This window comes from Balaenoptera borealis, assembly GCF_965194805.1.
Source record: "Balaenoptera borealis genome assembly, chromosome: 6".
Taxonomy (NCBI): domain Eukaryota; kingdom Metazoa; phylum Chordata; class Mammalia; order Artiodactyla; family Balaenopteridae; genus Balaenoptera; species Balaenoptera borealis.
The window spans coordinates 21,165,942-21,191,395 of record NC_138863.1 but is presented as its reverse complement, the minus strand read 5'-3'; the positions used below and the strand labels follow the sequence as shown (position 1 = coordinate 21,191,395).

At 40.8% G+C, this 25,454-nt stretch overlaps 1 long non-coding RNA gene across 1 annotated transcript; it reads right to left on the bottom strand.

The window, feature by feature from the left end:
- Nucleotides 1–13,661: 13,661 nt before the first annotated feature.
- Nucleotides 13,662–16,382, bottom strand: LOC309631384. The gene is made up of 2 exons (XR_014246239.1): nt 15,509–16,382; nt 13,662–15,366 (listed from the first exon to the last, which is right to left on the bottom strand). It is a non-coding gene; the product is annotated as an uncharacterized lncRNA (long non-coding RNA).
- Between the last annotated feature and the right edge of the window lie 9,072 nt (nt 16,383–25,454).

Here is a 25,454-nt window from a genome sequence, read left to right as displayed (position 1 = left end):
CAGCTATCCCTTCAAGCTCTCTATTCCCAACACTCAGTTGCTAGTTTATGGCACCAGGACAAGTCCAGATCTTCCATTTCTAGCTCAGAATAACTGGTATCTTCCCTCAGGAGTCCCCCTAATCTGACATCTTCTCAGCAGTCAACCTCACACCCCAGGAGAGAAGGGGAAATTCTGGAGACAGGATCCCCTGAGCCAGGGGTCCCCGACCCCCAACCTGTCCACGGCCTGTTAGGAACTGGGCTGCAGAGCAGGAGGTGAGCGGTGGGCAAGCGAGCGAAGCTTCATCTGCCGCCCCCCATCGCTCACAGTACCGCCTAAACCATCCCTCCCCCTGCCCCCGGTCCGTGGAAAAATCGTCTTCCATGAAACTGGTCCCTTGTGCCAAAAATGTTGGGGACCAATGCCCTGAGCCATCTAGGAGGCACCAGAAGACAGCCATCAGCAGACATCCTGGGACCTCAGGCAGTTCTGAGGTCCTCTTAACAGCTATTATTGGAAAGGTGATTTTACAGCAGCCACTGTTGTTGAGTGGAAATAAATTTTTCATAATAAGAATAGAGCAGTGGATTGATACTTTGGTTCTTCTGGAACAGCCATCCAGGGATATTCCAGCCTTAAAGTTGTATCAGTTCAAGCCAAAATTGATGTTTCCACCCCACCGGGGAACACTCCAGCCTTTCATCTCTTACAAGCAGCAGTGGACTTGAGAACAAGTGGCAGGTGAGGGCCTGGCCATTGCCAAGTAACCTGTGAGTGAGTGACCACTGAGCGACTGAGAACCTTCTCTGTGTCTCTGTCGCAGTCTTTCTTTACAACTAGTCTTTCTTTACAACAAAGACCAGTCTTTCTTTACAACTTTCCTATAGGTGTGGTAAATCCAAATGCACAGTCCTCAGAAACTATAACTCACACTTTCTCTGGGCGCCAAGCAATCTTAGAATGCTAAGACGCTTTTAACAACCCACTCTTCCTTCTCAACTTGAGCTTCTGACATCGCTCAAGAAAAGGAGACAGCCTCATTTGCCCTCCTCAGTCTTGTTATGTGCCATCAAAACGCACCTATGGGAGCAGAAATACTTGCAAGCACACGATGTGAATTTATGTCTTTACACATCTGATATACTGACTATGCCTGAATCCTCGTGCAGTATGAAAGAGAGCATAATGCAAGTAAAACCTGAATTGATTTTAGCCTGATTTTTCCAGGAACAGAGACTTATAAATCACTATATGTGTCAAACTCTGCTCTTTTTCCCTGATTCGGTAATCATTCTCTTAGTAACTTGGGGGATCTAAACTAGACATTTGTAGCTACCATGGGCTCTGACTGGGTTATTTACTTAATTCAGCTGAGAATTTGGGGTGTTAGGTTCTATTAATTCACTGACAAACTGTTTTAAGTTAATGCTTCAGAGCCAACTTCTTTTTGAGATGTTGGATTTGTTACAGATACAATGCAGTAAGAAGTGATTCTCCACTCTGGCTTAACTTTCTTATTGTCCTAACTATTCACATAAGGAAAAAAAACCCTCAGATAATCTCAGGTTTCACAGACACATTTTTGTCTGTTTGTTTACTCAGAAAGGAGTCCAAGCCTACAGTTTCATCTTCATATTTTAAATTAACAGCAAGAGGAAGATTCCAAGCCAATCCAAAAGTCTCAGTTATTCTGAATTAAAGCTAAAATTATAAAAACTTGTTATAACCACAAATTATATCTGGCTTTTAAACAATCTCTAATGCACAGATATAATTTAGCCACACTTTGTGCCAAAAGAGTTTTAATGGTTTTTTTTTTTTTTTTTTTTTTTTTTTTTTTTTTTTTTTTTTTTTTTATTTTATATATGTCAGGACATTTATTGCAATTTGTTTGAAATACAAAACAAGTTCAAGGTTAGCTAACATAGATACAGATATACTGTGAGATATATATATATATATATATATATACACACACACTACAGAATACTATACACTATAGAATACTATGTCATAATTTTTTTTTCACACACACACACTGTATTTTATTTTTACAAGAGATAAATCAACTGACACCAAGCATTGTACATGGATGACCACAACAAAAGCAACAATGATTGCAAAAGAGTTTTAATGGTTTTTAAAAGAAGGTTTGTTTCTTCTTCCTCCCTTTTCTTCAGACTGATGTGTTCAAGTTCCATGGCGCTAAGACCTCGAGTTAAGTGAACTATTGTTATTTATAATGGATTTTCAAAAATTCAAGGGCAGGGCTTCCCTGGTGGTGCGGTGGTTGAGAGTCTGCCCGCCAATGCAGGGGACGCAGGTTCGAGCCCTGGTCTGGGAAGATCCCACATGCCGCGGAGCGACTCGGCCTGTGGGCCACGGTTGCTGGGCCTGCGTGTCTGGAGCCTGTGCTTGGCAACGAGAGGCCGTGATAGTGAGAGGCCCACGCACAGCGATGAAGAGTGGTCCCCGCTTGCCACAACTGGAGAAAGCCCTCGCACAGAAACGAAGACCCAACACAGCCATACATACATACATAAATAAAAAAAAGAATGTAAGCAGACAAGAATAGCATTAAAAAAATAAATTAATTAAAAAAAAAAAATTCAAGGGCAAGAGAGAAGAAAAAGCTCTCCACCAATGTTTGCCTGTTGAAGGAAGAGGAGAAAAATGAGTAAGCAGACAGAGCTTTATGATTCAAAGCAATGGCTTGTGCTAAATTCTTCATAAACAGGTAAATTCTCAAGGGTCACCTTTCAACCCCAAGACTAGAGGTTGATCTTGTGTATGACTACTAATAGGATTCATGATTCCATGACTCAGAAATACCAGCCCGTTTCGGGCACATTGCTTCCCCCACCAATATCTATGTCTCCATCTTTAAAAAGCATAAATTTCTGTCCTATTTTTACCACTCAACCTCAAATGGCCTCATCTGGTCTGAGCTATGAGATCAACAAAAACCAGTCAGAACTGAATTTTCAGACGTTGTATATTTTTTTCTATCTTTGTGAGAATGCTCTGGTGAAAGTAAAGAACACGTAGCCTCAGAAAACCATTACTGTATCGGGTTTTTAGTGCGCTACTCTCAGAGTGCTCCTTTCACAAAGACGGTCCTCCTCACCCCCCTCCACATATCCAAGTCCTTCCCACCCTCCAAATCACATTAAGAACTGTTCTAATGACACTTCTTGCCCTAAGACCCAGCAAAGAGCCAGCCCCACATGAGCACTCAAAGGACTGTGGAAGGGTGATACCATGCTTTTCTGGTCTTGAGGGAGCTGTAAGTCATAACCTTTCAAGGCTTTCATGTATCCACAGGATGTAGCTCAAGGTAAGGCAGAAGTGAAATAAGATGACACTTAGGTTAATAACATTTGGTCTAGGACTTCCCTGGTGGCGCAGTGGTTAAGAATCCACCTGCCATTGCAGGGGACACAGGTTCGAGCCCTGGTCCGGGAAAGATCCCACATGCCGCGGAGCAACTAAGCCCGTGCGCCACAACTACTGAGCCTGCACTCTAGAGCCTGCGAGCCACAACTACTGAAGCCTGTGCACCTAGAGCCCATGCTCCACAACATTCTGAAGCCACCGCGATGAGATGCCTGTGCACCACAACGAAGAGTAGCCCCCGCTCGCCGCAACTAGAGAAAAGCCTGTGCGCAGCAACAAAGATCCAACACAGCCAAAAATAAATAAAATTATTAAAAACAAAACAAAACAAACAAACAAAAAACACCTGGTCTAAAGCTTAGCTGTAACTCTCTTCTGAGGAGGTATGTCCACTCACACCCTGTGGTTAAACACCCTTTCCCGCTCATCCTAAAGGCTACCCACAGACGTTTCATCCTGGATTTTTGCAGTAACTTGAAGAGGAAGTTACTGATCAGCTTCTTTTCCTGAAAGTACAGTCTGTTTCCCAAAACAAAATGTTATTATTAGATAATCAAACATATATGGGTGGAGAAAAAAATTGTAAAAGACTTTGAAATGGTCCCAAACCACTACGGGTTGCCTTCAGTGGAAAACTTGGCATTGTGGAAGTGTACACTTCCAGGTTATCTGACTTCACTAGGCCTCTGTGCCTTTCACTGACAGAGCTATTTTTATAACTCCGTAAGCTGTGGATAACTGATGGTAATGCAAATGATTCTTGTCCATAGACATGCGAACGAATTTTACTCCCTGAAAATACAATTGATTATTCTCTCCTACTGTGGAATGAGCCGGTTTTGAATCTACTTGTAAATTCATTGCTGCATTATTGCCCGGTCTTTGAATTCTCCTTTGAACCAGTTGTAACATCTTACTGGTGCCCTCATTCATTATTTAAATAGCATCAGTAACCCATGTTCATTTTGTATCTGAGATTCATGATGATATTCTATTTTGAAAACTATCCATTAGCACAAGGAATCCAGAAGACAGTACAAAACTGTTCTTCACTTTCCTCACTGAGGAATCCAGAGTCCCCCTCAGGTGGGCATCAATGAGCCCCTCCTTCTCTGGTCTCTATCCTTGTTCTCTGTCACACTTACCTCTAAAAAGTCTCCTCATTATTTTTAGTCATTTACCTCTCACAATGGGCTCCCAGCCGGCCAGTTCCATCTAAAGGGAGGAGAGAAGAATGTTCTGATTCTTCAGTTTCCTCAGCATATAACAGCTACAGAAAAAATTAACTTTTCTATTGCTAGTGTTAATGAGACCCAAACTTCAGTGTGTTACACTAACTTCAATTTTCAAAAATTACCTCCAAGAAAAAGGGTGGGAAGGAAGGGCCTAAAACTCTGTTCTGCCACTCTGTATTACCTTTGTTTTCCTGTTAAAAAGGTATGTTGCTGTAATAACTTATAAGGGAAAAGAATCTGAAAAAGAATATATATGTAGCTGAATCACTTTGCTGTACACCTGAAACTAACACAACATTGTAAATCAACTAGACCGCAATAAAAATGAGGAAAATAAAGAGATGTTGCTAATTTATCTTTCCACCAATGAAGATGGTTTCTGTGTATCCACTCTGCTCTTTCATCCTGTTTCTTTCATGGCTCTCAACCAGTTCTGTGAAACAGTCATTGAGCTTTTGCTCTAGGGCAGGCATCATTCTATTTGCTGGAGATTCACAGACCTCAAAGGGCTCGCAGTTTTGAGAGAATCACCTCCACGTGAATGAAGAGTCATAAAACAAGGCAGCCGTGTGGCATTTAATAAACCTGTACACTTTCAGGGTGTCTGTCATGAAGAAAACGACCAGCCTGTAGCAAATTCACACAACTAAAGGCTGACTGGAGCACTCAAGCCTAAGGTCCTTGTTTCCTTGTTTTTTTTCTTTAATTTTTATTTTATATTGAAGTATAGTTGATTTACAATGTTGTGTTAGTTTCAGGTGTACAGCAAAGTGATTCAGTTATACATATACATATATTTATTCTTTTTTAGATTCTTTTAAGCCTAAGGTCCTTGATTTCTTTGGCATAAATTTGAATAAACCCAACCATCTCAGACCAGAACCTATCTGAACACAGAGATCAGGTACTTCAGATGGCCAATTATCAAGTTACTACTCACAATCCAGAAAATGCCACTGCTGGGACTTCCCTGGTGGTCCAGTGGTTAAGAATCCACCTACAAATGCAGGGGACGTGGGTTTGATCCCTGGTCGGGGAACTAAGATCCCACATGCTGCGGGGCAGCTAAGTCCACGCGCCACAACTATTGAGCTCACACGCCTCAACGAGAGAGCCCATGTGCCACAAACTACAGTGCCCGTGCGCCCTGGAGCCCACGCACCACAACGAGAGAGAGAAAAACCTGCACGCCACAACTAGAGAGAAGCCCGCGCACCACAACTAGAGGGAAGCCTGCACACTGCGACAGAAGATCCCGCATGCCTCAACGAAGATCCCGTGAGCCGCAGCTAAGACGACACAGCCAAATAAATAAATAAATATATATATATATATTTTTTAAAAACCAAAAAAACAGAAAATGCCACTGCTTAGTTTGCCTTTCAAGATGACAATTCATGAAATACAGGGTTAAGAAAGCTATCTCGCAGGGCACGTGAGTGATTGGGACACTCTGCATTGAGACTTCACATTTGGGGGGGCAGTTCTGGTTGGGGATGCCTTTCTAAAGTGAGTGGGCAATTTATTCCCCCGACCTCCAAGAAGCTTCCAGAGTTTGTCATGCTTTATGAGTCATTTGCAAAGTACATTCTAGACCTCCCTTCCTTTCCAACCACTCAGGCTTCACTAGGCTTTTAAACTTTCTGTTTCATTACAGTACAAACAACTCTACCAGCCAGCCTACCGCTTCTCCCCTCAGGCTATGCGGAATTATTCATACCCAAGGTCTAAAGAGGAACATCCGCACGAAGGGAAAACAGACTAAGGAGTGAAAACAAATTAGCAACCCAAACAGCCCTCTCCCTGCCTGTCACGAGAAGGTCTTTGGTGTCTCCTCCCAGAGTCAAGGGGTTTTCTGAGTTGAAGATTAAAGGATACATTTTCAGGGCTCAGAGAACAGACTCTGTGAAATGTATATTCACCTAAGGCAACCAGGACAAATTACGCATCTGCAGAACCAGGGCGTGTCTTCAGCTCTGCAGGGGTCTCCGTGTCGGATTAGCCTGGCGTGAAAGTAAAGTTTGGTATTCTGCACCCACCAGGAACAGGCCAAAAAGCACAGTTCATATTTTCCTTCATGCTTGGATAAGAAGAAAGGAAAAACAAGAAAAAAGCTAGATAAGCCAAAGAGAGATAACTCTCTTTGGATGAGTTGTAAAACCTTATCTTAAAGCAGTAATTCTCAACTGGGGTGATTTTGCCCCACAGGGAAACATTTGGCAATGTCTCAAGATATTTTTGATTGTCAAAACTGGGGGTGGGAGGTGCTACTGGCTTCTAGAGGGTAGACAACAAAGAGGATGCAGCTAAACACACTCAATGCACACGGCTGCCCCGCGAGCAGGAATGACCTCATCCGTGTGTCAGTAGTGCTGAGGTTGAGAAACTCTGCCTTAAAGAGACTAAGCAGTGAAAACAGAATTTTTAAAAAGCTTCTCCCTCTCTCTCTCCCTCTGTGTGTGTGCACACACGCGCGCACACACACACACATGCCTGGCGTCACGCATGTGCAACCCGTGCAGATTCTCAGACCCCCACGCTCAGAAGAGTCCCCGCACTTGATAGAATCCTCTGCTGTTGCCGTCTTGAAATTATTAATAATTTGAATAAGAGTCCCTGCATTTTCATTTTACCCTGAATCCACAAACTGTGCAGCTAGTACTGGTGCAGATGCACGTCACCTAGGAGAGTCAGTCCTTTACTGCAGCAGAAACGTATGTTCTCCACAGCACCCCCTTTTCACCCCCAACATTCCACTTCAACATAGCAGTGCACGTTATTGTTCTGTTTTTAAAACCCCTGTTTGGCATATGGCAGAGCTGAACCTGGAAAATATACCCATGTCATGGATTTCAAAATGCCTGCAGATTCCCCTCTTTCCCATCAAACTGTCCAGGAAATCCATACATGGCACCAAGGGGCAGGCAGTGAATTGTGTGACATAAATAGACATTTTCTCAAGGAAAAGAAGCTGTAAGGACTAGAGAGGGTGTTCTTTCCTGCAAGGGCAGTAGGGCTCTGCTCCAATAACCCCTGGAGAGAGGACAAAAACAATCCAAGGCAAGCATCTCAATACCTGTAATCAAAATCAGCTTTCACATCTATCTTCTTCTTGTGAGTCATATAACATATAATGTTCTCCATTTTTAACAAACCTTTGAATATGCTTAAAATGCCCTATTAAAAACCCCAGTGAGATAAGAACCATCACTTTGCATCTTATTAATCGCCTTTAATCTACTCCCTTAGGTCCATCAGCAGCAAATTACTGAGCAGCTGTGAAGGGGATGGAAGATCCTGTCCACAAATAATCTTGTTCACTTTTCCAAATGGATCCTTTAAAATGTCCTGTTTGTGGGATTATCTGCAATGTTTACGTTTAAAAAAAAAAAAAAAAAAAACAACCCACAAGAGCAACAACAAATTCAGTTTTTGATACTGGACCAGTCTGAGGAACCCTGCCGAAGAGGTCCGGTTCCCTTCGTAGGGACCTGCACAATGTGTCTCTGCTGCCACCTTCTGATGACACGTCCAGCACAGGCGTCCATTAGCATCTGCTACTCAGGAATCTGCCTGAGCACTTTACAACTGCACTTGCAGAGTGAATGGGCTTTGAAAAAGATATTAAAGCACAAATCACACTTGCTGCCACATTAGTAAACAGTCGAGACCATCAATAATAATTTCCAGGTTTGCAGGCAATCTGACTTAAAACCGTACAAACAGCATAATTCAGCTGCATGGTCTGTGAGCAAGCAGCTTGGAGCGGCGGGACTCGGGAGGGACCCTCACAAGGACTGTGGGAAAGGCCGAGGGAGAGTCAACAGGCTCTGATCGTTAACAGCTTGAAGTTTTTAGACGTTTTTTTTTTTTTGTCTGCTCCTATGGAGGAGAAAAGATCAAGAGCCGTGAACCCACTCTTCCAGGTAAAGTAGAAATATAGTCCATCACCTGAGACACGCCTAGCTCTCCTTTCACCTTTGTACACAGCAACCCAGACCCGATTTGCAGTAATAGTAATGATAGTGATGAGGTAGATTCCACAAAGGCACAGACTTCATTCCACTCACTGCTATATTCCCACGACTAGAACAAAGTAATGGTCATAGCTGTCATTTATTGATCATATATTTTATGCCAAGTCCTTTACCATTCTTATCTCATTTCGTCTTTGTAATAACCTATGAGATATATATTACTATCCCTGTATTATTGATGCAGAAAGTGATATTAAGCAGACTTGGTAATAGCCAGACCAAACAGGGGGAATATTCATATTATATTACTGGTGGCCCACTGAGAGGTGACTGCATAATAATAATAAAATCAGTTATGAGTAGTTACTTTGTGCCAGGACGGTGCTCAGCATTACCTTATTTACTCCTAACAACAGCTCAGAGAGACTCTGCACTTGCTGTTCCCTCTGACGGAACTAGTCGTCCTTCAAATCTTTGCATGACTGGCTGTCACTCAGCCTTTAGATCTCAAATGTCCTCTCAGAGAAGACATCCCTGACTGCCTTATGTAGAGGGGTCTAGTTCCACTCTATCTCATCCCTGTTCATTTTTGCAGTTCTTATTGTAATTTGTAGTTACCTTGTTTATTTGTCTACTCTTGTCTTCCCTCTTAGAGACTAGGTTTAATGTTTTCTTTATAATATACATATAATTATTTAAACATTTGTTTCTAATGAAAGAGTAAATGAACGCCCACAGAAATCCCAACATTTTGAGACTAGTTAGGAAGGGATCCAGCAAAGGAGACTGAAAAAGAGCTATATTCCTGAAAACATCTCCAGAAAAATAAATTAATGGGAAAAATAGGATTATAGGATCCCAGTGAAGCTGTGAAAAACCTGACAGTGATTTTTTATATTTTACTGAACGAAAACAATAACAATAGCACACAAAGCAAAGAGCTTATCAATAACATTTTGCAGAACTGAAATTCATAATATTGGGTATGACATAATTAATTTCCCCACTTGTTATTCTAGTTTGAATTCAACATTTAGGGATTTCCCTCACATAATTCTAAAGAGGTGCTTATAAATTTGTTCTGTCTGGTGTGAAGATAATATGAATTAAAGAAGCACTTTAAAAAAAAAAAAAAAAAAAAAAAAAAAGAAGCACTTTTCTTACGGGTGTGGTTCTCCATCCAAAGGTTGGATGGTTTTCTAATATTGACTATCTCAGAGTCACTGAGTCACTTTTCCCAAGTTATGACTCACAGAGGCTAGCAATTCACTTATATTCTTCCAAAATTCTTACTGTTGCAAAAAAAAGAATAGAGTATTGTATCATCGGTTGTTTGAGGATAGCAATGAGGAAGGTTGTCCATACTTCAATTAAATGAGAGGCAAGGAATGAACGATGGAGGAAAGGAAGTAGTTGGGCAGATGTCCTGGAAGATTCAGATCTACAACTACCCAAGTACCTGTTTTTTATCCCTCCATCGTGCCAAACCATGCAGAACCATACTGTCTCAAGATTCTGACTCAGGAGGTCTTCAGGGAGCTTTAGAGATCTGTACATTTGTAACTCCAAAAACATTCTGACATGAAGTCAAGGTTGGAGAAAACCTTTGTAAGCCAGGCACTGTGAAAAAAATCGAGTCACAGAAGTGAAAAGATGACCAGGATTTGGTGCTATCCTAGAGGAATTCCCTTCTGGGAGCAACAGTTTTGTAAACAAGTATTTTGATGCAATACGATAAACATTCTGAGCACGTTGCTATGAAAGTACAGAGGGAGAGCTGTCTCTGAGTCTGAGTCACATTTGTTCTGAAGAAAGGGAATTTTGAGGACTAGTGTGGAGCAAGAGCTCTCCAATGTTGTTTGCAATTTTCTATGTTTCCAAATGACTTTTAGTAATCTGTCTTTTGAGAGAGAACCCTCTTTACCACCCGTCAACAGATCATAGAGAGTTTGAAACTGGTCTTAACTGGCCCATGTACCTTTAGTGCTCAGTTTGCTAAAATTATAATAATAATGAAAGGAAGCTAAAATGACCTCGCAAGTTTTGTTAAATGGCATCCCAGACTATACACTATGTGAAGGGAAACCAACTTGCCATGGTTGGCGTGTGGGGTTGCTACAGGAGGGATCAGGGACTTTAGTAAAAGTAAGGAGTGATAGGTAGTTTTGAAGATAGGAGACAATAAGAATTAGCACAGCTTTCATTTAAAAATATTTGGGTTCTGTGAATGTAGTGAGATCTCTAGGGAAATTCTTACAGGGGTATTTTCAGGTTGGAAATGCAAGCTGGAGAGGACCTTGAACTGTCCTTGACATTGGCAACCTCCAATTGTGTGCCAGTTTATAGCTTCCCAGGGATCGCAAGTCTATCCTGGTTGTTTTGAATTTTTTTATAGAATAAAATGCTTTAAAATATATACACATTTACAATACACACAGCTATTATAAATCTATCTTTAACTAAATTTAACAGTAAAGAGCTTTCGAAAATGTATATGCAGGGCTGGTCTTCAGAAGAGAATTAGCTATTCAGACATGCAAGCAGAAATCAAGTTGAAGAGTACTGTCATACAAATACGTTTTGGAAATAGAATTGGGTTTGAACCAGACTGTACCATCAATTAGCTGCATCAATTTGGGCAGTTCCCTAGCCTCTCTGATCCTCAATTTCACTATCTATAAAATGGAGACAGTAAAACCTGCCTAAGAGGAAGATTAAGGAGATAATTATGTAAAGTTTCGTAGTTTTTAAAGTGATGAGGTAGTTCACGGGGTGTGCTTTACTAGTCTTTCTACTTTTGTGGTAAAACTTTTTTTAAAGTGAAGAGTTTTGGGTTTTTTAAGTGAAAAACAAGTAATGGAGAGAAAACCATGGAGGCAGTAAAAAGATCAGTGGCGGGACTTCCCCGGTGGTTCAGTAGTTAAGAGTCCTGGCTTCCAATGCAGGAGGCACAAGTTTGATTCCTGGTTGGGGAATTAAGATCCTGCATACCTTGAAGGGTGGCAAAAAAGAAAAAAAAAAACACCTAGAAAACTTAAGCCTTCCATTAGCCTTCAGCCCCCAACATCCATGAAGCCTGCCATTGACCGATGGGCCTCAGTAAATTCAGCACATGAACATGCTTACAAAAAAAAAAAAGGGGGGGCTTCCCTGGTGGCGCAGTGGTTAAGAATCCGCCTGCCAATGCAGGGAACATGGGTTCGAGCCCTGGTCCGGGAAGATCTCATATGCCGTGGAGCAACTAAGCCTGTGTGCCACAACTACTGAGCCTGTGCTCTAGATCCCAAGAGCCACAACTCCTGAGCCCGTGTGCCACAACTACTGAAGCCCACATGCCTAGAGCCCATGCTCCGCAACAAGAGAAGCCACCACAATGAGAAGCCAACACGCCACAACGGAGTGGCTCCCGCTCGCCGCAACTAGAGAAAGCCCGCCCGCAGCAACGAAGACCCAATGCAGCCAAAAAGAAAGAAAGAAAGAAAGAAAGAAAAAATTAAAAAAAAAAGATCAGTGGTCGCCAGTCCTCAGGGAGGAGAGAGGGATGAATAGCACAGAGGATTTTTAGGGCAGTGAAAGTACTCTGTATGGTACTACAATGGTGGATCCATGTCATTGTAAATTTGTCCAAACGCATAAACTGTACAACACCAAGAGTGAACCCTCATGTAAACTATGGACTTTGGGTGATAATGGCATGTCAGTGTAGGTTCATCAGTGGTAACAAAGGTACCACTCTGGTGGGAGCTATTGATAATGGGGGAGGTTGTGTGTGGTGGGGAGGAGGGAGTGTACAGGAACTCTCTCTACACTCTGCTCTATTTTGCTGGTGAACCTAAAACTGCTCTAAAAAATAAAGTCTATGAGGGGAAAAAAGTCCATAGTGCCACCCACAACCTGGCCTACTGAGTAATAAAGGCAACCATTAGGCATATATCTGATTATGATATTCAAATAAATGCCAAAGGTGGAAAAAATCTGGGATGTCACAGAAGTAGATAAAGAAACAAATAGGTTTGAGGGGAACTGGATTCTCTTTTCCAGCAGAAACTGTTAGATACAAAAATGATCTTATTTACAAACCCCAAGTGTGAGTTAGTTGACATTCATACCTCTTCATCTTTCCATTTTCTGCCAATTGTCAAATGTTCTCTAGAAAAAGACAACCTCTGGAATTTATTAAAAAAACAACAACCTCTAAACCAGTCATTAAAAGAGAGGAAAATTAACAGAACTTTGCATATTTACTCAGGCTATTTTTTTTTCTTTTTTCTTTAATTGCCTCTCCTCACAGAGGCCAGGGGAAATCTTGATGGTAACAGACAGCAGAGTGAGTCAACAGTGGCATCTAGTGTTCAACCGGATTCTTTCTGCAAAGCCTCTGGACGGAGATAGGAGAATCCATGCGTTCATTTAAGATGCAAATCTGTTACTTTTAACCAACTGAGATAATTGAGACCTGAGCATTTACAGTGCTGTTTCTACAGATGTTCACAGGGAAAGGACACAGGTCATCCTAATTGCAGAGACACCCAACATCTCGAAGCCTTGGAGCACACCTCAAGCTCAGGAGTTGGTCCATCCCTTCTGCCTCAGCCTCCCCTCTATCCCACGTTCGAAGACCGGATGGTAAGTCTGAGAGTCCCAGGGGTGAGAGCCCAGGGTGATTGGTTAACAGGCTTCTCTTGGAGTAAATTGAATAGATCTTGTTAACTTTGGGAAATAATCCTGGTTTTGCATTAACTTTTTCTTGACATCCTGAACTCAATGAATAGCAAATTCTGGGGCAAACGAACCTATTAACCTATTAACCTATTGCATTCTATAAATAAGGGGCTATTTTTTATCTATACATGCCAGTGGTTTTCTTTGTTTTTCCAGGTTTATTGAGATATAATTGACATCCAGCACCATATAAGTTTAAGGTGTACAGCATAATGATTTGATTTACATACATCATGAAATGATTACCAGGATAGGTTTAGTAAACATCTATCATCTCATATAGGTACAATGTTAAAGAAATAGAAAAAAAATATTTTTTTCCCTTGTGATGAGGCCAGTGATTTTCAACTTTTTTTTTTTTTTTTTTTTTTACTAGCAGTGGAACCCTTTAGGGGAAAAAGTGAAATATTGTTTGGAATGACAATTTACAAAGCATAGATAAATTTAAATAAAACTAGATAAGATATAGCTGCTCCATTTAAAGCAAGGCTAGGTGGAAGAACGGGATCCCCAGTTTTCCGGCTTCCTGAACCCTACCCTTCTCTCTGCCACTCCCTCCACATCCCCTTACTCCAGGCCTACCCCCACCCCAGCTTCTGGGTTTTTTCTGTGGAGCCCTAGATCCTCCCAACACAAGCCCTTTAAATTTGGATCTATTTTCCCTAGGTGACAATTGACAGAAAGTTACCTGCAGACCTACACAAAGGCTACAATGTACTTTAATATAGGTAAAGATGGAATTTACTTAACACAGAAAACTATGAAGGAGGCTGGGCAGCTTTTTTATCAGTTGGAAAGATAAGCTTCCCTTTCTTTCTATATCCATGAAGGTGCCCTACCCTCATCCTCACGCTTTTGCTGATGGCACCACATCTTTGGATGAGGATGCCATCAGATCCATCGAGAAACTCTCCTTTGCCAACCTTCTGGGACATTTTCATACCCTTCTGTTCTGCCCCACCCCAACCCCCCACCAGGGCTATCTGCCTGTCTTCTCACAGGAGCCAGTAATTAGTGACAACGCAAGCAAATTTCTGAAAGTTTACTGGAAGGAGAGCCAATGGTCAGCGTCCCAAGGTCAATTTCCCAGGAGTAACATCCCCCTAACAGACCCATGCTCCAGACCTGTCTGCGACATATTCTTAAAACTTTGTACCTTGGAGTACATAGTTTCTCTATAATTAACAATTCATTCACTTCTTCATTCACTAAGAAAGTATACTGGAGCATCTTCCAAACCATCCAAATCAAAAGATCGGCATTTTTTTATGGTTGGGAGTCATTTATTTTTCTTGATAATGAAATTAAAAACATCTTCTAAACAAGAAACTGACAGTCATATCTTACAACTGAAATGTCATGTGTATGGGTTCATCAGAAAATAAAATTAGAAAAGTTCCTCTTGGTCCTTTTCACTTGGTCAAAACAAGCATGAGCACTTGGTAAGCTCTATGTGACAAACGCACTGTCATTTCTACTCAAAGTTTATTAATGAGCGTTGACACTGAGTAATTTCTACAAGACAGGATTTCTTCTCAATACCTTTTCTTAGGATTTCTCAACCTCAGCACAATTGCCATTTTGGACGGTTCTTTGCTGTGCAGGTTGTCCTGTGCATTGCAGGAAGTTTAGAAGCATCCCTGGAGTCTTATCCATTAGATGTCAAATGCACATTCTCTAATTAGGACAACAAAAAATGTCTCCAGACATAGCCAAATATTCCCTGGGGGACAAAATTTCCCCTCTCCCCATTGAGAATCACTGCCTTATATGAATTAATTGTACAATTCTTGCAAAAATCCCTATGAATTAGATAGTCTTACTTCTCCTATTTAACAGGTGAGGAAACCAAAATTTGCATAACTTCCCCAGCTTCACACACTTGGACTCAGTTTAGAGCCCAAGAATCCAACTCCAGAGTGCCTGCTTTCAACTACTCTGCTATATCCTCCTCAAAATTCCTAGTCTGCTTCCTGCCCAGGATCAACAAAAATCTTAGGAGAGTTAGTAATTTCCCTGCAATCTTGTGAAGACTTGCTGGCCCTTCTAGAGACCTCTGCAGTGAAAAGAAAGACAAAATCTAAATTTGATCACTTTCAGGTTTGCCGTAATGTGTGAAACTATACTCCTCAGGCCTTGTCAGCTTAGAGGTTACTATAAAGTTACAAGAGCAGTCACAAAACAAAATTTCTCTACCTTCATTTCAACTCACTGTGGAATTCCACCATCACCTTTAAATGCCTTCCAGAATCTTCTGGTTCCCCATCCACAGCTGGAGCCACCACAAGTGGGACATTAGTAGATGCTGCCTGTGTTGATCACTTTCCCTGCATGAGCTCACTGAAACTCCATAACAAGCATTTTACCCATTTTCTGTAGAGAAAATTGAGGATTAAAGCACTTCAGTAACTTGTCCAAGGTCATGTACCTTGTTACTGACAGAGCTGAGATCTGAATGTCAAAGCCTGTGGTTTTAACCCTTAAGATGTGCTTGTCCCCTTGGCCACCTATGGTGTCACCAATCTTTGTGGTGAAACTGCAGCTCTCCCCACCCCCTCCGCCTCTGCAGAAGCCACAACCGACAGGCTAAGACTCTGGCCATTGCTATAGAAGTCACCAACCTTGCATAGAGAGCTCGTTCTTATGAGCCATCAATGCCACTGCTGCCAACACTGCAAGCATCTCCCAGTGTCTCACGGGGGACACAGAAAATAGCTTGTTTAGTCTTTTCCTCTTCTTTCTTTCTTTCTTTCTTTCTTTCTTTCTTTCTTTATTTATTTATTTATTTTTAGCTGTGTTGGGTCTTCGTTTCTGTGCGAGGGCTTTCTCTAGTTGCGGCGAGCAGGGGCCACTCTTCATTGCAGTGCCCGGGCCTCTCACTATTGCGGCCTCTCTTGTTGCAGAGCACAGGCTCCAGACACGCAGGCTCAGTATTTGTGGCTCATGGGCCCAGTAGTTGTGGCTCTCGGGCTCTAGAGCACAGGTTCAGTAGCTGTGGCTCTCGGGCTCTAGAGCACAGGCTCAGTAGCTGTGGCTCACGGGCCCAGTTGATCCACAGCATGTGGGATCTTCCCAGACCAGGGCTCGAACCGTGTCCCCTGCATTAGCAGGCTGATTTTCAACCACTGCACCACCAGGGAAGCCCTCCTCTTCTTTTTGAATCTCCTCACTTTAAAATTCAAGTATGATCCCAGAGTGGGAAAGAAGAAGGAAAATGTCAGTGGCAAACAGAGTGAAGCTCAGAATGCCTCCCCTCCATCATTGGTCCTTTGTCCTTGAAACAAAGTCTGCCTCTTGACTCTCCTCCCTCAGGATACAGCCTTCCTTCGTTCATTCTCTCAACCAATATTACTTAATATCTTCCATACACCAGCCACTCTACTAGGCACAGGGAATAGATCAATGAGCAAAGGTAGATGTGGTGCCTACCAGCTTCATGGAGTTAGCAGTTTATGGAGTAGGCAACCATTAATCTAATAATCACATAGCCAAATTCAAGATGATGGCTGTGTTAAGAACCATGGAAGAGGGACTTCCCTGGTGGTCCAGTGGTTAAGACTTTGCCTTCCAATGCAGGGGGTGCTGATTCGATTCCTGGTGGTGGAGCTAAGAGCCCGCATGCCTCATGGCCAAAAAACCAAAAACATAAAACAGAAGCAATATTGTAACAAATTCAATAAAGACTTTAAAAATGGTCCACATCAAAAAAATCTTTAAAAAACCCCAAAACCTATGGAAGAAAAGTGCATGCTGCTCTAAGATGATGTGTTTTACAGAGGGTCTAAGCTAATCTGTGGGCTTGGGGAAGGCTTCGTTGATGAAGTTGTATTGAACTGAAACATGAAGATCTGAAGAATGAATGGAAGGTAGGAGCAGACAAGCTAAGAGGGAGACAGAGTGCAGGCAGCTGGAGAGTGTTCCAAATAAAGAACACCACATGCGCAGGCTGAGAAGTGGGAAGAGCGAGCAAAAGGGTTTACGCTACTAGAAGGAGGCCATTGCAGCCGGCTTGCAGAGTGAAGCTGCAGAGACAAGCATGTTTAAGATTTTGAACTTTTCCCAAAGGATATTGCTTTAAGCAGGAGAGGACATGAACCTATTTGCATTTTTAGAAGATCACTTTGCTATGAAAGAATAGAAAGGAAGGATGAAGAAAAGGCATGAACTATTTGCAGAATATAAACACATTTTTGGTGGCAGCTTTCCTGAAACAGGTACTGCTGATCGCCCAGTTAATAGCCGTACTCCCCTTCTTGCTAACTCACAGGATTCTACTTTTGTTCAGGGTGCCCAGTTAAAATTACTCGCCTCCTCAGACCCCCTTGTATTCATGGCTGACCCAGTGACCCAGTTCTGGACAATCGTATTTTATAAGCAGAACTCTTTTTCAGAGTGACAGGTACAGCTAACATGCCCTTTGTTCCTTTGTTCTTGTACCTTCTCCTTTCCTGGATATAGATGTTAAGTCTGAAGGTAGCAGCCCTCTTGGAGCCATGAGGATTAAAGTCACAAGTTAAGGATGAGGAGCAGGAAGTAAGCCACAGACTACACAGTTGATCCACGGACTGCCCCTCCCCAGACTTCTTGTTGAGTAAGACAAATAAGACCTTATGTGTGGGGTTCTCTATGACTCACAGCTGGAGCATTAGGTAAAAATAAAGGAAATGTGAATAAAGTATGGACTTTAGTTGATAATAATGTATCAGTATTGATTCACTAGATGTGACAAATGTACCATACTCATGTCAGGTGTTAATAAAATAGGAAACTGGGAGTGGGGTATATGGAAACTTTCTGCACTATCTTTGCAATTTTTCTATAAATCTGAAACAATTCTAAAATTAAAAGTCTATTAAAATGAATAGTCCCAGTCTCCATGCTAATCCTACAGAATCATACTATCATGAGTGGAACTCAGGTACCTTCGTACCCTCAAGAGTGAAAACTACTAGTTTAGGCCTAATCTAAGATCCCTGTTACATTTGAAAGGCAAGACCCTTTAGGCCACCTTCTTGGCTGCCATAAAGAAAGATGCAGACTCTTCAACAGACAGGGATATTCAGGATATCCAAGAGTAAATGTTCAGCTTCTAGAACAAAGCAGGTAATTCCTTTGTTGTGTGTATTTTATTAACACCAAATGCCTTTGGATGGAAATCACTAGTTCAGTGTTTTGCCCCCAAAAGGAATCTGAACCTCTGCAATAATGATGCTAATAGAGTTACCTCTAATAAAATATCTGGACTGCATTTTTGTGCTTCTATCATTAATAAAGGAAAACATTTGGTGACTTAATTTTTCTTACTTCTTTACAAATGACCCAATTTCATTCCTTTTTATGGCTGAGTAATATTCCATTGTATATATGTACCACATCTTTATCCATTCATCTATCATTGGACATTTAGGTTGTTTCCATGTCCTGGCTATTGTAAATAGTGCTGCAGTGAACACTGTGGTACATGTGTCCTTTTGAATTATGGTTTTCTCAGGGTACATGCCCAGTAGTGGGATTGCTGGGTCATATGATAGTTCTATGTTTAGTTTTTGAAGGAACCTCTGTACTGTTTTCCACAGTGGCTGTATCAATTTACATTCCCACCAACAGTGCAAGAGGGTTCCCTTTTTTCCACACCCTCTCCAACATTTATTGTTTGTAGATTTTTTGATGATGGCCATTCTGACTGGTGTGAGGTGATACTTCATTGTAGTTTTGATTTGCATTTCTCTAATAATTGGTGATGTTGAGCATCTTTTCATGTGCCTTTGGCCTTCTGTATGTCTTCTTTTGTAAAGCAATTTTACTCCAATTAAAAAAAAAGAAAAAGAAATAATTTTTCTTACTTCTTGGCTCCTACTGTTACCACCATAATCTCTTGGAGTAAACGAGTAACAAAACCAATATTTATAAAGGTTTTCCATGGCTCTATGAAAATTTTTCATCAGGCTTGAAAGAGCAAAATATTTTCTGTAATGGATTTCTGATGTGAATATACAGAAATGCAGTCATTCATTAGTTGAATTCAGATATATCAGGATCAAATTATATTGCAAAATGTAGCAATACACACAGCAGGAGAGGAAGGCAGCATGGTGAAACAGAAAGAAAATTAAACCAGAGATCAGAGGCCCAGGTGGTAGACGGTGGTGCAGTTACTTGCTAGCTGTGTGGCTTTGGAGAAGTAATCTGGACTCAATTTCACATTAGCAAAATTAGCAGTTTGGAATGGATGACTTTAAAGACCCCTCTGAGCTCTGGAATTTTGAGTATGGAATCTCAAAGCCAGGAGTTAGTCTTACACCTAATAACACAACATTAAGATTGTATTTATAAATTCAAAATAATTTGTAACTAATAATTCAGAAAAAAATCACAAAATATAGGTGTAAAACTTCAGCAATCTTAATCCTTGAGAATTATATCCCACAAAATGAATTAAAGAGAGCCAGTATCAAAGCCAGTATCAAAGCCTATTTAAAGATGCCTTTCAATTCATTTTGCCACTATTGTGGATGCTGCCATGTGAGACAGTGAAAGCCCCCAGAATGAAAGCTGACAAGTAGAGAAAAGAAAAGCCCCATGAAACAAATGTTTTAAACATGAAGCACGTGTTGATGTTTATTTATACCTGGTTGCTTTATAGATTGACATTGTTACAATTTCAAAGTAAGAGTTCTCCCCATAGACAAAGGACAAAGGAAACAAATAGACCAGTCACAAAAGAAATAAAAGTGGTAAACAACCATACGGAATAATGCTCACCCTAACTAATAAACAGACATGCAAATTAACTCAACAAGGAGGTACCATTTTTCTTTCTTTGCCAATTTTTTCCTGGTATATCCCTGAATGATGACAAAGATATGGTGAAACTATATTCTCATACATCATTGCTAGAAAGAGCATAAATTCGTACAAACCTTTTGGAAATATTTCATGATGTACATAAAGTATGATTTAGATATTCATGTTTTGATTCTGTAATTCCACTAAGAACACAGGACAAAGCAATGTGCATGAAGATGTTCATTGCAGAGAAAAATTGAAGCAACCCCTAAATGTCCAAAAATAGATGAAAGATTGTATAATTTGTTACATCTACTCAATTTAATATGCAGCTTTGTAAAAATGATGCTTTCAGAAGGTACTTAGTAACAGAAAATGTTTATGATCTGTGAAATGTGGTAAACTGTCCTTTTATATATGTATATATATCTTTGGCTAACACAGTATTTTTAAATTTTAAATTTAGTAACCAGTATTTTTAAATGGATAAAATTTACATAAAAATCATGTTTGTTTGGCTCTTGCCAAAAAATCAGAATAACTGGCAGAACTGAAACCTTTTGCATGACAACAATCATTTGGAGCTAAGTAATAGTTGTTCCTTTTTTTTTTTTTTAGGTAAGAAGTGGATTTATTCAGAGAAGCACACTGCACAGAGTGTGGGCCATCTCAGAAGGCGGGAGGCTGTAACTGTTCCTTTTAGAGTAAGGGACACAACTCTCTTTGGTCCACAGTCCCTACCCAGTTACCCTTGGAGGCATTTGAGCTCATGAACCCCGACCTAAATTTAATAATCAGGATAGAAAATTGTACATACAAATTGCAAATATGCACATGAAAAGTGAACCCTCTCAAAATGTTATGAATGATTATAATAGAATTCTAGTATTATGGTTGTTTTTTTACTATTTTAAAATTTTCTGCATTACTTTTATATTTTTAAAAGAGGGTAGTAGTTGACCTAAGTCACTGCGACCTTTCAGCAGATGCCCAGGCTTTTAGTAAATATCAGTGATCTCCAGCAATTACAAGAAGAAGGTGAGGGCCATAGGTCTCGTCTCCCATAATCTTGCAACCAAGTGAAAGCAAATCTTAGCCCAAATTCTTCTAAACATACAACACTCATTAACCAGGAATTATGCATCTGCTTCCTGTAATCCCAAAGAAGTTCCCCTCTTTCTTTTCTCAGGACCCACAATATTGAAATAAACGTTTGAAAGAAACTTGAGTCAAAGTTTCATTCTTAGGCAGACACAACAGTGTTCTGATAACCAAATCAGACAACTTGGTGTCAGGTCTTTGAAGCAGGCAGGCAAAGGTGCTCTAGCCCTTCATCACGGCTGGTTATAAGAGATTCTTAACACCTTCATCCTGCAAAGATGATGGAGGCCGGTCATTCTTTCTAGCTAACCACTTACCCTGACTACTACTCATTTCATAAATGGAAAATCATTCCTAACACACTTTACGCAACTTAATGAATTTTCTGGTGTACATTTTGATAAAGATGATTGAAATGATTAAACAACCATCTTGGAAAGTAGGTTCCTGAGTAGGATACTTCAAATGCTAAATACACGTCTCTAGGATATATGATCAACTTTACTTATACATTTCACACTACTAATGCGGAAGAATTTTTAAAGTAAATTGCTACCTAAAAACTACAGCTGCTGGTTTTTGAAAGAGCACTGATTGATTGGTCTGTGCTTTATTTAGCTCTTATAAATCTCATAATTTTACTTTTGTTCTTTTTATAATATATAATATAGAAATATATATACATATATACAAAATACTGTTCTTTCTAAATTTAATCTCACTAAACACTTAGAATATAGACGAGTAGCAAAATCAGATAGATCCCATTTAGTTACTAAATGATTAAAGGATGAGAATCAGTTAAGACTTGGTTCCCTGACTCAGTTCTCCACAGCCCAGGTTTCTAAACCCATAAGCTAAGGGAGATGAAAATTGAAATGCCATATGTCCATCTGTAGTCTGTCAAAGCAAAATATAGACTAATACTCTGGAAGCTAATAATAACACTCTTTGAAACATTGTAAAAGAAAAGTTCAAAGTGGCTGGCCCTTTTCACTCTGTACACAGTAGTGATTTGGAGATTATGAGTATACTCCTTTCAATGCAACTTAATCAAATTCAAACAGATTTCTTGTGATGTTAGTAATAGAAAGTGATCTGAGAGAATGGATAAATGCATTAATCCAACGGAAAACAAGCCATCTTTGTGCCACGATCCCTCTTTGATCATTGGCGAGTAACCACATAAACTAGTTTCTGCTGCTGTCAATGCGGTCCTCTTCCAGAAGTTACTGACTTTAATTTCTTAGCTAAAGGAAAGTTAATTTTCCTGATGATCTTTAAAAACGATTTAACCACTATGTTAAACGAATTTACAAATAACAACAACTACCTAATTAACATTTTTTTAAATAATGCCCAAATACCCAAGATAAATACATATTTAATATATTTTAATGACTCATAATGAAATAATATGTATTTCAATAGATAAATGCTCCAGCCTAGTTATACTAAAACTAATGGAGAACCACTATGAATGTGTTAGCTACAATTGCAGACTTGTGTATTTTATTGTTGACTCAAGATACTGCCACGATGGGGTTTCCTGAAAAAAAAGACTCTGAAATGGAGATTGGCGTGCAAGAAGTTTATAAGTAAATACCTACAGAGGAGAGAGGAAAGGCAGGGTTGGGAAAATTGTACTGAGATGTCGTCACAATAAAGGCCTCAGTCAATCTAATGGGGAGCTCTAGAACTAGGATAGCTCTTCCTGGCCCTGCACCAACTAACTAGTCAGTAGAGGCAGGATGCCCCTAACCGGGGAGCGGCCTTGGACAAGGCAGCTCTCACTGGTTGATGTCAATTCCTACAGAGAGACCCGGCTGAGATCTCAGACACCAAGCTTGGATCCACTTGCTTTTTATGGCACATCCTGGGAGAGGATCCTCTGGGAGTCTGGGGCATTTCTCTTCCTGAGGAAAGGCTAACTGAACAACTTACAGCCCCACTGCTACAGCTGGTCTCAAGGCCACAGTAATACTTGTCATCTCTCTTCTAGATTCCCTAACAGTACTCCTCGAAACTGTCAAGGTCCTCAAAAGCAAGGAAAGTCTGAGAAACTATCACAGCCAAGAGGAGCCTAAGAGAACATGATGACTATATGCAATACAGTGACCCGGACGGGATCCTGCAACAGAAGAAGACATTAGGTAAAAACTAAGGTATTGGAATAAACTATGGACTTTAGTTAATAATAATGCATCAATAGTGGTTCATTAGATGTGACAAATGTACCATTCTACGGTTTGATGTTAATAATAGAAACTTGATATGAGGCATATGGGAATGCTCTGTACAACCTTTGGAACTTTTCTGTAAATCAAAAACTATTCTAAAATTAATAGTTTATATTAAAAATAACAGGGAAAAAGTAGATTGTTGCTAGACTTTGCACTCATGCCTTCGTGAGTCTGACAAAAACCCAACTCACGATAAGCAGTTTTTCAAGTAATGGGTAATTATCCCTTGCAAATGGCATGGCCTTACTCCAGAACCCAAGGAGTCTGTGCTGTCATTCTCCTATTGACTTTTCCATAAATTCCACATAGCAGCTTTTCTTATCACTGACTTTTAATACTAAGGGGTCTGCAGGGTCCTATGATACAAGTGTCAAGCCACTTAGCCATAGCCTGGACCTGTTTTGGAGCCCTTTCCTGCCCTGGACCTCATTCAGAGCTGGCAGCTTTTCATGTCACCCAGTTAAATGGGATGGAGCAGTATTTCTAGGTGACAACATAAAGAAGCCTACCCAGCATTCTGCTGGCTCCGTAGAGGTGGGAGGTGTAAGATGAAATAAGTCAACCTTTCCTTTGAGGGGATGTTTCAGCATGCCACAGACCAATGGACCCCTGAAAACTTCACCGAAGTGACAGGCCCCTGAGACTCTGTAGAATTTCTCTCATCCTTTGAAGTGCATGTCTTTCCTTAAGGTCTCCAATGCATTTGCCACTTGGTACTCGTCGGATCTAATGTTACCGATATAGTAACCAATGTGATATTCTGCAGAGCCCAGATGGTCCAGATCCTTTGGGGCTATATTATAACAGACGGCAGGAGAGTTTAGATAGCTCTGGAGCAATACCATAAATGTATACTGTTGTCCATCTCAAGTGAATGCAAACACTTTCTGACCTACCTTTCTGATGGGTATGGAAAGAAGCATTTGCCAGATCAATAGCCACATTGTAGCTGAGACTTGTTACTTTATTCTCACAAAGATCCCACCTCTAGCTCAACAGCTGCAATTAGGGCTACTGCTTGGTTGAATTTTCAATAATTCACTTTCATTCTCCAGTGTCCATCTAGTCTTAGGGCCAGAGTGGTGAATTAAATGGAATTATAATCAGGACCAACACTCCTGCATCCTTTAGGTCTTTAAGGGTACTAATCTCTGTCATCTTTCTGGAATGCAATATTGATTTTGGTTTACTATCTTGGCCAGGGGGTGAAGCAGTTTCAGAGCCTTTCACTTAGCTTTCTCATTAAGATGGTTTTTAACCCACAGGCCAAAAAAATGAATGTTGGTTCTGCCAAGTCCCAAGTATGCTCAGCCCAATAATTTATTCTGTAACTGGGAAGGTGACCACTGGGTAGGTCCATGAACTCAATGGACCTACTGTGAGTTAGAACTGGGGTAGGACTCCATTTATTATTTGAATTCCATGTACCCTCCGTCTAAATGGCACACTGTAATGATACTCTTGTCCTTGGGTATCAATGTCAACTTGGATCTTGTGTCCCATGTCCTCAGAGTGTTTGTGTATACTCCTTTCCCCAGTGTACAGTTATCTCAGTAAATGACCATAGGTCCTTTAGAGGCAAGACTAGGGGAAGCAGTGCCATATACACTTGCAGTGGTGTTTCAAAGTCTTCTTTCTTGGGGATCTAGTCTTTCCTTTAGTCAGTAGTTTCTGGGTCTAGAAAATAGCCAAGGTCTGGAAACTTGGCAAGAGATCATAACTATTTATTATGTGGCTGTGGCTGTGTCCTACCTATCTCCTGATCATCCATCCTTGAGATCTTTCAATGGTACAGCTTGAGTAATACTCTTATTGGCCACCCATCTATTTTGCCCCTAGGGATGCCATGATCCATCAACCATCTCCAAATCTCTCAGATCTGGCCATTCGTTATGATAATTGTGTCCACTTGTCTTCTGACAGTGAAGCATTGCCACTGGGCCCCTGTTCTTCCATCCCCATTGCTACCAGTGAGCCCACTTCTGGAACAGCCTCTGGTCTACAGGGATACT